General features: G+C 46.7%; 1 protein-coding gene across 1 annotated transcript in view; it reads right to left on the reverse strand.

Moving 5' to 3' along the window:
* The window catches only part of LRRC7 (leucine rich repeat containing 7), a 1,991,887-nt gene that overhangs the window by 275,189 nt on the left and 1,702,990 nt on the right, over window positions 1–13,708 (reverse strand). The window lies entirely within an intron of this gene.

The raw sequence follows: 13,708 nt of genomic DNA on the forward strand, positions 1-13,708 counted from the left end.
CTCGGCATTTATTAGGTCACCATCATGTTGTTTTAAGGGGAGGACAGGGGGTGGTTTTGTGCATGTGCTGGGTGAGTAAACACTCACCCTTTAGGCACAAGCCAGTGCACTTACGTCTCCAATTTTACCTGGGATGGATAACTTTGCCCTGGGGCATAATTGATGTGGCTCTAAGTCGAGTCATTAGAGTTCCAGGCACCAGCCTATAAAGTGTCAGCTAGTAGGGGCCAAGTGGGATTGTGAGGTGCCCGGAGTGGGCCGGAGGAAGAGCCTGTGGGAGTTAGTTACTTCAGACTGCTGCAGTACACCACATGCAGGTTGCAGAAGAGAAACGCATCAAAATTAGCTGATTGTCTATTTCCTTACTGACTCCTACACAGCCCATCCTTCATTATAATGTTTCTGTGCTTCAGGTGGACATCAGGACTGAAATGATGAAGGGCTACTGCAGTTGAACTTGTAAAAGGTGTCATCACCTTCAATTACTCACTCTCCACGCTGAACCGTCAGAGACCAGTGCTGCAGCCTGGTCTCTTAGTTTTGCCCCCATGGCTAGATGCTGACAGACAGATGACTGACCAGATTGTGAGTAGTCATAGGCTCAGCCAGCGGCGACACCAGGCACTGAGCAGTCTATCAGTCCGGCTGCCTATTTTTCAGCCGAAGTTGTCAGCAGAACTGGTAGGTAGTGCGGTGCCTAATGTGCAGTGCACTGTGGGGTATTGTTATCTGTTGGTCTTTACTCTCATACTCGGCGTGTATGGGTATAAGGCCTATTTTATGTTGGTTGTCATTGCATCATGAGACCTTAGTGATGACAATCTAAGTTAAAATAAGATTGTTCCTCGCTCCTTTTCCCTTTTATGGTAGAAAAGGTTCTTTCATGCACTTCTTGCATCTGGTGCAGCATTTGTCATGGTGGGAGGGAAGAAGTGCAATTAGCACTGAGCTGAGCTTTCCTTTTAAACACACAACACCAGGAAATGTGCAGCGAGCGCCCTCCTAACAACCACAACACTAGTTTTATTTCTGGTGCCTTCATCAGACTATTAGGGAGACGTCCTGTGCAAATTCAATCTCGAAAGATATTAATTCTGTTTATCAAAGTGTATGAGAGCCTGCAAAAATATTTTTCAAGCCATAAAGTGAATAGGTTCCATAGACATCTTGGAATGGTTTAAAGGTGTGCGAAATAAAACAAAACAGGAACCAATTCCCTCTGGTCTGTAAAGATCTGGCAGAGGCAGAAGACATCTTCAGTCACTGAGCAGGGGCGGTTCCCCGGTTATGGTGGAGGAGCGTCGCCCCAATGAAAAAAAAAAATGACAATAAAACCATTTTATTATCATTTTATTTTTCATTACTGCTAGCCGAGTTTAGGGCGGGCCATCCTGCAGAGCGCCACGCTTTAGGGAAGAGTGTTGGGCACTTGTAAGCGTGCATGTCAGTTTGGCTGGCCATATAAGGCCGGTGTTGTGTAATATCTGGTATCCCCTTGGGATCTGGTATCCCCTGTTCTTCGGCCGTCTTCGGAGAATTAACTCAGCCCGAACAGGATCAGACAGAAGCAGTCGATCTCTGCTCGGGCTGAGTTCAGGGATACACGATTTCATGGGATACCAGACGTTTCTTTAATACTGAAGCCACTGCTGCAAGTGCAGGGATACACGATTTTTTGGGATACCAGCCAGGCTCACGCTATAAATTATCTCACGTTTCTTTAATGCTGGAGCCACTGCTGCACAAAACACAGGAAGCAAGTCGCAGTCGCAAGTAGTTTAAAGACCAAAGGTAAAATAAATGAAAATGATATGCTGACACAGAGTCGGAGTGAAAGAATGGAATTTATTTTCCAAGCAAATCGCAACTAGTACAAAGAAAGACAGGTGAAATTAATGGAAATTAAATAAATGCACGCACGGGTCGGAGTGAAGGAATGGAATTTTTAAATTTTAAGCAAATCGCAAGTAGTACAAAGAAGGAAACGTAAAATAAATAAAAATTAAACATATTCGTGGAGTTAGAGTGGAAGAATGGAATTTTATTGTTTAAGCAATCGCAAGTAGTACAAAGAAGGAAACGTAAAATAAATAAATATTAAACATATGCATGGAGTCTGAGTGAAAGAATGGAATTTTTATTTTTGAAGAGTTGGAATCACATTGTAAATTAAAACATGAGGAGAAAGAATGACAGAAGAGGGAACACAGCTGCCAAGGTTTTCAATACTGTGTGTGACATTCTCATAATTTCAGTGTAATTATGAGTGACATTTCAACAACTGTGAGTGACTTTCTCGCAAGCAAAGTCAAGTGATAAAGATGAGGCAAGCATTTAAATATCAGAAATGACACCCATTTCACCAAAGAGAAACTCTAAGAATTCTTAAAATTACTGCAAAGCACCAGATATGGAAGGACACTAACCTAGTACTCGCGAGCCGCCCCAGACAGCATCAAGGGCATTGGCAAGGCTCAGGAGAGTGAGGCGCACACCTTACAGCCAGCCAGGATGCTGTTTGTTTCAAAGATAGTACGGTTTAATCAATCCGCATAAAAATGATAACTAAGGAGTGCAGCTGAGAGGTGTCAGCCCGGTTATCACGCCACTATCTGCCCCACCCCGCAGCACCAGATCACACCAGCAGGCTGCAGCTGTACCAGAGCTTCCGAAAACACCAGGCTCGTAAGTGACACAGCTGCTGGCCATGCTGAAAGTTGGACCGGCACCATTACCGCTGCACCTCATTACCATAACCAGGTATCAAGTTGTCGATGCTATCAATCAATCAATCAGGGGTTTATAAAGCGCACTACTCGCCCGCGAGGGTCTCAAGGCGCTAGGGGGGAGGGGGGAGGGGAGGCAGCGACGGATCAGTCGAAGAGCCAACTCTTGAGGTCTTTCCTGAACCTGTGCAGGGTCGGGGAGCGTATGATGTTCATGGGTAGCTCGTTCCAGGTCTTGCCTGCGATGTGCGAGAAGGATCTCCTGCCTGTTCTGTTTCTGCGGATTTGGGGGACCTCAGCCAGGGCAAGGTCAGCGGAGTGCAGATTCCTCTTGGATACTTGGAAGGAAACTCTCGTTATTTGGGTCTGATGTTGTAGAGGGATCTGTAGGCTTGGGTGAGGAGTTTGAAAGTGACCCTTTTCTCGATGGGGAGCCAGTGGCGGTCTCGTAGGTATTGGGTCAAGTGTTCGTGGCGAGGTGTACCGAGGATGAGTCTGGCTGCGGCGTTCTGGATGGTTTGGAGTCTGTGTTAGAGAGTTCTGTTCATTCCGGCGTATAGGGCATTGCCGTAGTCCAGTCTGCTGGTTATGAGTGCGTGGGTGAAGGTCTTTCTGCAGTAGGGGGGGATCCACTTGAAGGTCTTGTGGAGGATGAGCAGGCAGTTGAAACTGGTGGAGGCGACGGCGTTGATCTGGCGGTTCATGAAGAGGGAGGATTCGAGGATGATGCCGAGGTTTCGTGCGTGGTCTGTCGGAGTGGGTGGGTTTCCGAGGGCGTGGGGCCACCAGGTGTCGTCCCAGGCGGAGGTGTGGAGTCCGAGGATGAGGACCTCGGTCTTGTCGGAGTTGAGCTTCAAGCAGCTGACCTTCATCTAGCTGCCAGATTCTTCATTCCTTCCTGGAAATAGAGTCTGGTGTCTTCTGGGTTCTTCGTGAGTGAGCTCGGTGTCGTCGGCGTAGGATACAATGCTGAGTCCATGCTGTCTAACGATGGAGGCGAGGGGGGCCATATAGATGTTAAAGTGCGTGGGGCTGAGCGATGATTCATGGGGTACTCCGCAGTTGATGTTGGTGGGTGCGGAGAGCAAGGGAGGGAGTCTGATCCTCTGGGTTCTGAGTGAGAGAAAGGATTGGATCCAGTCGAGGGCGGCTCCTTGTAGGCCCGCGTTGTGAAGTCTGGCTGCAAGAGTGCGATGGGAAACGGTGTCAAAGGCTGCGGAGTGGTCTAGAAGGATGAGGGCTGCAGTGTGTTCCTGGTCTAGTAGCCTGTGGATGTCGTCCGTGGTGGCGAGTTTGGGCGGTCTCGGTGCTGTGGTTGCTGCGGAATCCTGACTGGGAGGCGTCTAGGATGGAGTTCTCTTCGATGAAGGTGGTCAGCTGGGCATTCACGAGTCTCTCAGTGACTTTGGCCGCGAAGGGGAGGAGAGAGACAGGTCGTTTTTCAGGTCAGTTAGGTCGGCAGTGGGTTTCTTGAGGAGGAGTTTAACCTCTGCCCGCTTCCAGTCGTCTGGGAGGAAGCCGGACCTAAAGGAGGCGTTGATGGCGAGTCCTAGTTCGGGAGCAATGGTGGTGGCGGCCCTGTGGAATATGTGTGGTAGGCAGGGGTCCATTGAGGCTCCTGAGTGGGTTTTCTTCATAGTGGCAGCGATGTGTTCGGTGGTGGTGGGTTTCCAGGCCATGAGGGTTGGCTTGGCGGCGGCGTTGGGGGGGGTGGGTGTTTTCCGTCGTCGGTTCGCTGAAGTTGTCGTAGAGGGCCTTGATCTTCAGGTGGAAGTATGAGCTTCCGGGGACGGACTCACTCCGCCAGGCAAGCGCCAACAGACTCAGGCTCTAGGGAGGCTGCATCCATCCTGGTGATTGCTCCCTAGGGCTCAGCTTCCAGTTTAGCTTGTTTATGTGTAGACCGCACTCACCTGCGGCAGTCCCGTGGGCAGGGGTGTGCCCGGGCAGTCCTGTGTGAAAGGGAAGTATGGAAGCGGGAATGTTGGGATGCTGGGTGGAGAGTGGGTGAGTGTATGGGTTTCTCTGGTGTTTTTGGAGGGTGTGTGGGATAGATTACAGGTGTAGGCAGGTGTCTAACGCAGGTTCCCTTACTTCTAGTGGCGGTACAGATAACTGCTGTTTATCTGCTGTGAAGCGCCGGCGGTGGAGCATGCCCTTTTGCGGGGTTAGGTGCTAAGTGCAGACACCTTCATCCCTGTGGCGCCCATTACCTACTGAGTGCGTGAGTATAATCCCTAACTTTTTTTTCTGGCCTGCTCTGTGGGAATTCAAGACCAAACCAACTGGGGAAGCTAGTACTGGCTCTTGTGGAGCGAGATTAAGTTTCAAGGTGGGAGCGCAGGTTCCCTTACCTGCTGCCGGTGTAGGCACACTCTCTCCCTCCTGGGTGCTGCTGTCTTCGGAGTCGGCTGCAGCCGTGCTCCTCCAGGAGTCAAGTTGACAACTATTTGCAGGCTGTGCCACAACATGCAATCTGAGATGAGCTCAGTGCTGCCTGTCAGACACCACCAATCCTGCGGCTGTCTGTACTAGGACAGGACTGGCTGCGTGTCAAAAGACTGTCACATTATTCCATGCCTGTCGCATTTTCCGCTCGCACCGTGCCGGCTCGCCAATATAATAAGAGAGCGAGTCTCTTGATAGAAGCTGTGAGCTATAATTTTAACACTGACTGTGAGGTGACGAGTCACACAGTTAACCTGAATGGATTGCCGGTGTCAAGGGGAAGTGAATAAACCTGCTTACATTGCAGCCTCTGCTCTCAGCCTGCTTAAGACACCCCAGTCACGAGCTGAGCCAGCCACCCCAAGCCTGCGCAAGCAGCGCAGACCGTGCGCTGCAACCTGGATTATAGTTTCTAACAGTGCACTAATAGCACTCTGGATTGATACTGAGGCGCTACAAATGCATGACTATCCATTTCAGTGCGGTGATGCGGACCACCACACTGAAATGCGTTAGTCTAATGCCTGATACGTGGTACTTGGCAGAGCTGAGGGAAAAAATGGCAGAGATTAAAAAACCTAAAAGGTTAAAACCCATCAATATGGGAGAAATATTAAAGTGTGAGGGGTAGAAAAAAGGCAATGGGACAAAGCAGGATAGGAAAATGGAGAAATAAAATATATCAGATTATATTTTATTTTATTTATTTATTTTTAGTGTTTTCTATAGCGGAAACATGACCCAATCCTGGGTGTCAGAATGCTTTACAGTTTGGCCACAAACAGTTTCGATCACAGTTTACAAATTTACAACTAATAAACATCTTCAGTCTTACTAGGCAACCACTAGGATAATATCCTTTCTAAAGAAAACCTGGTTTCAGAACTGGATGCACAGTTACAGGTACAGATCAATAACCATGTGGCTTGATAGAGGTATCTTCATTAGCTATCGTCCTTGAATCTTGCAGATGGACTTGGGTATCCATGCCGGTCTGACTGAGGTCCATAGGTGAGACTCGATGAAAACACAATGACTTGTGCTATCCCTGAGCCATTACTCTGATATTCGTAGTATAGTCATCCTGTTATCTATTCTCCACCTATTAACACATCTGAAAATAGTAGATTCGAGGATGATTAAAGGTCTCAAAGAAGTCGCAAGAGGGCCGTAATTAGTTACAGGAGAAATTTACTCATGAGAAAGAACTTAGCCTCTTTTTTGAATTGTGAGACAGAGGTGATTCCTCTAATATTTAGTGGAAGCGCATTCCAAATTCTTGGTGCCACTCCCGAGAATGCTCTATCGTACGTTCTCTTCTTACGGAAAATTGCTGATTTCCGAAGGAAACCTGCAGCCCCCCTCGATAATCTAAGGCCTCCAGAAATCATAATTTTCTGGGCAAGGTAAAGTGGTGTTCTGTAGTGTAAAGCTTTTTGTGTAATACACGCCATCTTTAGCTGAATTCTTGCCTCGTACGGTAGCCATGTGAGCGCTTTCAGATGTGGAGTGATGTGGTCACATTTTCTTGTACCCGTTACGAGTGTCGCTGCAGCATTGAGGCAGGCTTTTAGTGGGGCTGTTGAAATCTTAGGAATCCCAGCTAGAGTTGTGCAACCATACTCAATCCTTGAGATAACCAAAGCTTGGACAGCCGTTTTCGGGTCAGCAGCGTCAATGAATGGTTTCATTTTTCTGAGATAGCTCAAATGGAATCGGGCGTTTTTTCCCATAGTGTTGATGTGAGCTCTCATGTTTAAATCCTTATCCAGCATGATTCCAAGAGACTTGGTAGAATCAACTAGAATCGGAATACCATTTAGCGCTGTGATCAATTTGGTCCATTCCTTGATCATCGTGGAGGACTTACGGGGGGAGATCAGAAGGAATTCTGTTTTCTGTGAGTTGAGTTTAAGATGATTGCTAGAAAGCCAATGTACTGTCTTTTGTAGTGCGAGGTTCATTATTTTGATCTCTTCAAGCAATGTGATCTTCATATACAGCTGAGTGTCGTCTGCGTACATGTGGAAGGAGATGTTAGCCTGCTGTAGTATTTCTGTGATTTGCTCAATGTACAGATTGAATAGGGATGGGGATAGCGTTGAGCCTTGAGGGACTCCAATCTGACTCGGGGATGGAAGGGATAGATTATGGTTCACCAAGAATCTTTTCGATTTGTTCTCTAAGAAGGAATTAAACCATTTTAGGACTGTCCCAGAGAAACCCATCCTATTCTCCAATCGGTCTAATAATTTGCCATGATTTACGGTGTCAAATGATGAAGATAGTTCGAGGAGGACTAGTAGACAGGTTTAGAGCAAGCACACCATCATCAGCTATGTGCATAATTGCTGTTTCCGTGCTGTGGTCTGGTCTAAACCCTGATTGGCAGTCGTATAGTAGCTTAAATTTAGAGATGTGAAGGTTCAGTTGTTGTTGAGCAAATTTTTCCAACACCTTAGCCAGTAAGGGGATGTTTATTACAGGCCTAAAGTTGTTTGGGTCCAATGGATTCTCGGTAGGTTTTTTCAGTAGAGGGATGACCTGGCCTGTCTTTAGAAAGTCAGGAAAGGAACCTTGGGAGAGCGAGGCATTAATTATTTTAGTCCAGCTAGGGATGACCATGTGGTTGACCGTAGGCCAACATTTTGCGGAAAGAGGATCATTGTAATGGTTGTTCGGTTTTAAGGCCAATAAGGTTCTAGCAATGTCTTCCTAATCATAAAGTTTGAAGGTTGACCAATGGGCCTTATTTTTGGGCACTGTGTTTGTGCAGGCTGGGTTGGCTGATTCACTTGAGTGCTCTTTTGAGTCACGAGATTATCAGCGGTAACCTTGAGTTCATTCTTCATGGAACTAGCTTTGGTAGAAAAAATGCTGAAAAGTCTTCACAGCTCAGAGCCGATTGAGCTGTTAGTTGAGAGGATTTGGCCAATTTGTTCGACTGATCCTTCAGTAGATTGAAGAGTTTTCACAGTCTGTTCTTAGCATTATCAAGTTTAATTCCCCCAAAAGTCTTTTTGTGACTGAAGTATGCTTCTTATTGTAGGCTTTCCTAGTCTTTCTTAGCTGATTTAGATGAGGGGATGATGGGAGCTGTCTCCATTTCCTTTTTGTGATTCTGAGTATCCGTCTTTCTTCATTCAGAGAACCGTTGAACCAAGGGTTTTTATCTTCGACTTGAATTCTTTTGAGTTTTAAAGGGGCTATGTTATTGAATATTTTAGACATCGTACTGTTGTAATGATCCGTAAGCTCGCTTAAGTCCACCACTCCAGGAGGAGGTTGAAGTTCGTTCTCGCAACTTGCTGTTAGCAACTCCATGTTTAGGCCTTTAGTATCTCCGACCCATTGCTTAGGCTTGACTGCTTGTGTGGCTCTTTTTTTCTTAAAGGATGTTATTTGAAAGGTGATGATGTGCTGATGCGACCAGTCGCAGGGTACAATATCGATTGAATCCACCTAATTTTCTTTGGAGATGATCCAGTCTAATGTAGCGCCTTTTGAGTGAGTTGGAAGACCACATGCCTGCACTAGAGAATGGTCTGCTAGGAAGTTTTTTTAAATATTGACCTGATTATCTATGAGGTCATTCCAATGTGGATTGAAGTCCCCTACAAAGATATTGTTGGAGTGTGGATCAGAATGTGCTCTGATAATTTCCATAAGTTGGTTCTATGAACATTGCGTTTTTACCTGGGGGTGGTAGAAAGCGTGTAGTGTAAAGTGTTGGTTATCTGAGAGACGTAGAGAGAGCCCCAGGTATTCACTGGACTCAAGCGGGTCGGAGTGGGCTTTAGAGATTGAGATGATTGATCTGTGTATACAGGCCACTCCTCCACCTGTTTTGTTTAGCCTGTCTTGTCTCACAATATTGTAGTTTGGTGGAACCAATAGGTCTAGCCATGGGGACGATGCATTAATGAGCCACGTTTCTGTTAGGATAGCTGTGTCAATACCCCGGGTCAGGATTAGGCCGGCAATGTCCGCTGCATGTTTCATAGCTAATCAGCAATTCATTAGTAAGCACATAAGCGGTTTCAGAGGGGTATTTAGAATCTAATCTTGCCTTAAAGGTATTAATGTTATTTCTTTCAGGTTGTTAACATTTAGCTTTCTAGGATTCACCTATGTTATTCTGTTTACATTGATTGGAACTGCTCAAATTTGTTGATAATTTCTCTTAGGGGTGGGACTGGGTGACAACTCGTATGAGTGCATTGAGGATTGTGTTTTGGAGTCTGTTAGATAACTAAGGATTTTGCTAGGATGAAGAATCCTATTTGACAGAGGCAATGGGGTTGTGTTAATCCTGTCAAGTTTGTTGTGTAGTGAGTGTACTGATTTTTGAATCTGGATGATTTTAGAGAGATAGCTTTCTGAGATAAGTAAAATATTCTTCATGTTTCTGATGGTGTTTTGCATGTCTATTGTTATCCCATCCGTCTGGGCATTGAGCGATTCTAGCTCAGTTCGTGGGGGAGAGGAGAGAAGTGGAAATTGCAGCTTGTCTGTAGTCATGGAGATCTGAACGCTAGATGTATTTAGTTCCGCCTGAATGTGGCCATTTATGGTATCTTCAGATAATCTTTCCTTCCACTGTAAGGATAGATCGGAACTAGTATAGTGATCTAACCTACTGAAGTTCTGACGGCCGAAGCTGCATCCGAGAAACCCTCACTTTGCAGAGTATTAGATGTATTCATGTGAGAAAGTGCCCTCTTTCTTGCATGGTATGCCCCCACTTTTTGCTGAATAGCTAATGTACTTTGACTGAGTGTGCCCTGGGCTCCTGCCAATCAGGTACCCAGGGCCTGTGTTCCCTCCCTAAAACTGCATTGAAGCCTAAACCCAATTGGCATCTCTGGCCACATGTCAGCCCCTGGTAAATGGTACCATAGGTACCCAGGGCACTGTGGCCAGAGAAGGCCCCTAAGGACTGCAGAACTTATTGTGCAACCTGTAGAGGCCTTGTGCCCTGACACACACACACGGCCTTTGTAGGCTGAGTGTCTGGGTGCAGAACAAAACAAAGAGACGACATGGCACACATCCCTGTGTGCCATGCCCACAAACCACTGCCCTGGCATACAACAGTCACCCCTCTAGCTGGGTGCCCTATGCCAGTGGTGAGGGTACAGGTGCATGAGCCCTGTACCTCTAGAGTGCCCAGGTCCATTCCTGGGCCCTGTAAGTGCAGTGCTGCCATTAAGAGTATATGGTGCTGGGAGGTTGTCATTATGAACTCCACAGCACCATAATGCCTGCACTGAAGACTGGGAAGTTTGGTATCAAACTTCTCAGCACATTAAACCCACTCTGATGCCAGTGTGGGATTTAATGAAAAAAGCACCACAGAGGGCATCTTAGAGATGCCCCCTGAACAACGACCAACTACCAGTGACCTGATTGAGTGGCTGCGCAGGCTGCCACCACCAGACATGTTTCTGGACCCCTGGGTCGAGAGACTGCTGCTCTCGGGGGCCTGAAACAATGCACATACTGGGACGAAGTGCCAAGCCTCCTCCCACAGGATGGGCAGGGTTCACAAAGGAGCAGCTTCAAAGGCATACCGCCTTTGTGAGCCTCTCCAGACCACTTGCTGTAGTCAGCAACTGGTCCCCACTGGTTCTACCCCCCACTTTGGGCGGGAGACCCGGTGGGAAAAACAAAGTGAGGAAGAGAGGTGTGCCCACATCTGCCAACTCCACCCCTAAGGTGGGGGAGGCGAGGTGCAGCACAACCTCGAGTCCCCGCCATCTTGAGCATGGGGGACCCAGCCAACCAGGGACAGGCTTCTGCCCCCCTCCCACTGGAGAGTGGCAGAATAGAGGGTGCACCCACCCCAGGGAAGGGACCAATTGGTCCCTGCCCTTTACCTACCTGTAACGCCCCTAAATTTAGTATTTAGGGGCACACTGAACCTTCCTTCCTCAGATCCAGCAACCACAAGAAAAGAAGAAGAAGGACGAGAAGCCGTGCAGAGCTAACAAGAGGACGACGCCCACTGACTTGGCCCCAGCCCTACAGGCCTGTATCCCCTCGAACCTGCTCCTGCAAAATCCTGGCGTGTCCAGTTGCCAGCAACCTCAAAAACCTGCCTGCTTTCACTTTCCAAGCTGCTTTTTCCGTGAACACCGGACGTGTTTGAACTACAGCTTCTGGTGCCAGCCAGAAACCGCGAATCCAGCACACTCTGCACCCGCCGAGCCCGGCCTGTGTTTGAGTGAAACAAACACCACGAGGAGGTCCCCCCAGCGATCCTGACCCGAGATCCGGCGACCCCTGACCTGCCTCAAGTCTCCAGACGACGCCTGCAGCCTCAATCCAGGAGACCCCTCCCCACCGCGACCAGAGCGGGTAAGAAAATCCGACGTCCAAAGGCACCCCTGCACCCGTCACCCCACGGCCTTGTGTGCCCAACTCAGTGGTGCCTAACCATCCCTCTACATCCCAACTTACCCCTCGAAGTGGTGGTCACTCCTGGAAGATCCTCGTCCCCGAGCCTGCAGTGTTTCTTTGTCCCGGAGAATATCCATTGAACTCAACAGGGCACCCGACCTCAAAACTGCACCCTGCACCCGGCTGCCTTGCGCCGCTGAGGGTGCCCCTTTGGTTCTAACTTGGTCCCCAACTTGCCCTGAGCTTAACCCTAGGAGCTTTGCTCACACAACCCTGTGGCCTGCTTGCCAGGGTTGTGTGAGCAAAGCTCCTAGGGTTAAGCTCCCCCTATCCTCCATAGGATAACATTGGGCCTCAACACTCTGCACCCGGCCACCCTAGTGCCACTGGGGGTGCAACAACAGTGCATCACTGACCCTGGGAAGCCCCTGAGTTAACCCCAGAACCCTAATTCAAAAGACTTATTACTTACCTCGAAACCGATAGCTCATTTTTCCTCATAGGATAACATTGACACTTTTTCTCCCAAAATGTTTCGACTTTTGACAACTGCAAATATTCCTTAAAAATCAGCCGATTAACCAAAATGCATTTTCTCAACTGTTCTCAGGAAATCTCCCAGTGCTGAATCCAGGATCCAGCACTAAGTAAGAAAAAGTAACAATAACCTAACTTACCTGCTAAGTAAATTTCCTCCCATAGGATAACATTGGTGATTCTATGTGAAAAAGTTTCTAAGTGTCAATGCAATAATATTCCTTAAAAATCGTACCTTTAACAAGAACGCATTTACTCATCTGTTTTCAGGAAATGTCCCAGGGCTGAATCTGGGATCCAGTCCTGTGGTTACAAAAGTAATCTGAAAAGTAATTAACTGCATTTTACTTAATAAGCCAATTCAATTGAATGTACTATACATGCAATGTGTTGCAAACTGCTTTCTTAAACCTGTAACCAAAACCAGTACAAGTTATACTGCAATTCTGAACTGTGTTCAAACAAGTAAATTACTACTGCAAAGTATTTATATGCTGACCTGTACCAGGCTTGCTTGGTTCTAGAAATAAAACAACGGTATATTTTTTTATATGCAAAACAATTGGCCTAGAGTTCAATTCTTGAGTGTGTGAGACCATTTGCTGACTGAGTGTGAACATCAAATGCTTTACACTGTTCTCTGATACTGCCTTACTGCGCGACCAAGCTACCACTTTAGAGAGTAAGGTTCTATCTAACTTTCAACTCTGCCACACCTCTGGAGACCCTTGGACTCTATACACACCGTACTTCACTTTGGTGCAGTATATATAGAGCCAGTTTCTTTCAATTCGCCTGAGGTGTGTGAGGGATGGACAATGGGCTAGATTTTAGCTGGTTTGCTACTATGGGGTTATTGTTACCTGCTTTGGGTATGTTCAAAAAACGATTTTAGGCTAACGAGCACTTCTTAGCACTGAATCTAATGCTGCGGGTTAAAGTATGGGGGCCATTGCCTTGGAGTAGTGATACTGACTCTGTCTGCTGTATCCTGTTGTCACTAGTTTCAGTGTTACTGAGCAAAGATTTAGTCTGTTATATACAATGAACAATTTACAAAACTGTTTTCAAAACATATAACTGACACTGTAAGTACAACAACAGTGATTGTATCATTATATACATACAATTATAAGGCTGCCACCTTACTAGCATATCACCAGCCTGCATTATATTTCTGTGCCAATTAAAACAATCATTGGCAATATGTTTTGCCTTTTAGAGAGTTATTTGTCTATGTTTTTAAGTAATGTTGTGTAGCAGCATGGCTGGAGTGCTGCATGAATGAAATTAAAACAAGCATTTACAATGCAAATTGGTCTCAAATTTATGAGAGTTAGAGGTATTGGCGCTGTAAATGGCAACGTCTTTTACCCATGTGTTTTGAATTGGTGTGAAGTGGATATATGTGCTGTGGAGTGGAATTATGTGGGTTGGATTGGAATTATCAGTTGGGGAAATGTGTGGTGTGGAGTGGATTTGTTAAGTGGAATTATGTGGAATGGTGTGCAGTTTAAATATGTGGATAGTAATTATGTGATATTGAGTTAAGTGTACTGGAATTATGTGGAGTGTACTTGTGTGTGATAGAGATT

The sequence above is a fragment of the Triturus cristatus genome, chromosome 4_2 (genome assembly GCF_964204655.1).
Source record: "Triturus cristatus chromosome 4_2, aTriCri1.1, whole genome shotgun sequence".
NCBI lineage: Eukaryota > Metazoa > Chordata > Amphibia > Caudata > Salamandridae > Triturus > Triturus cristatus.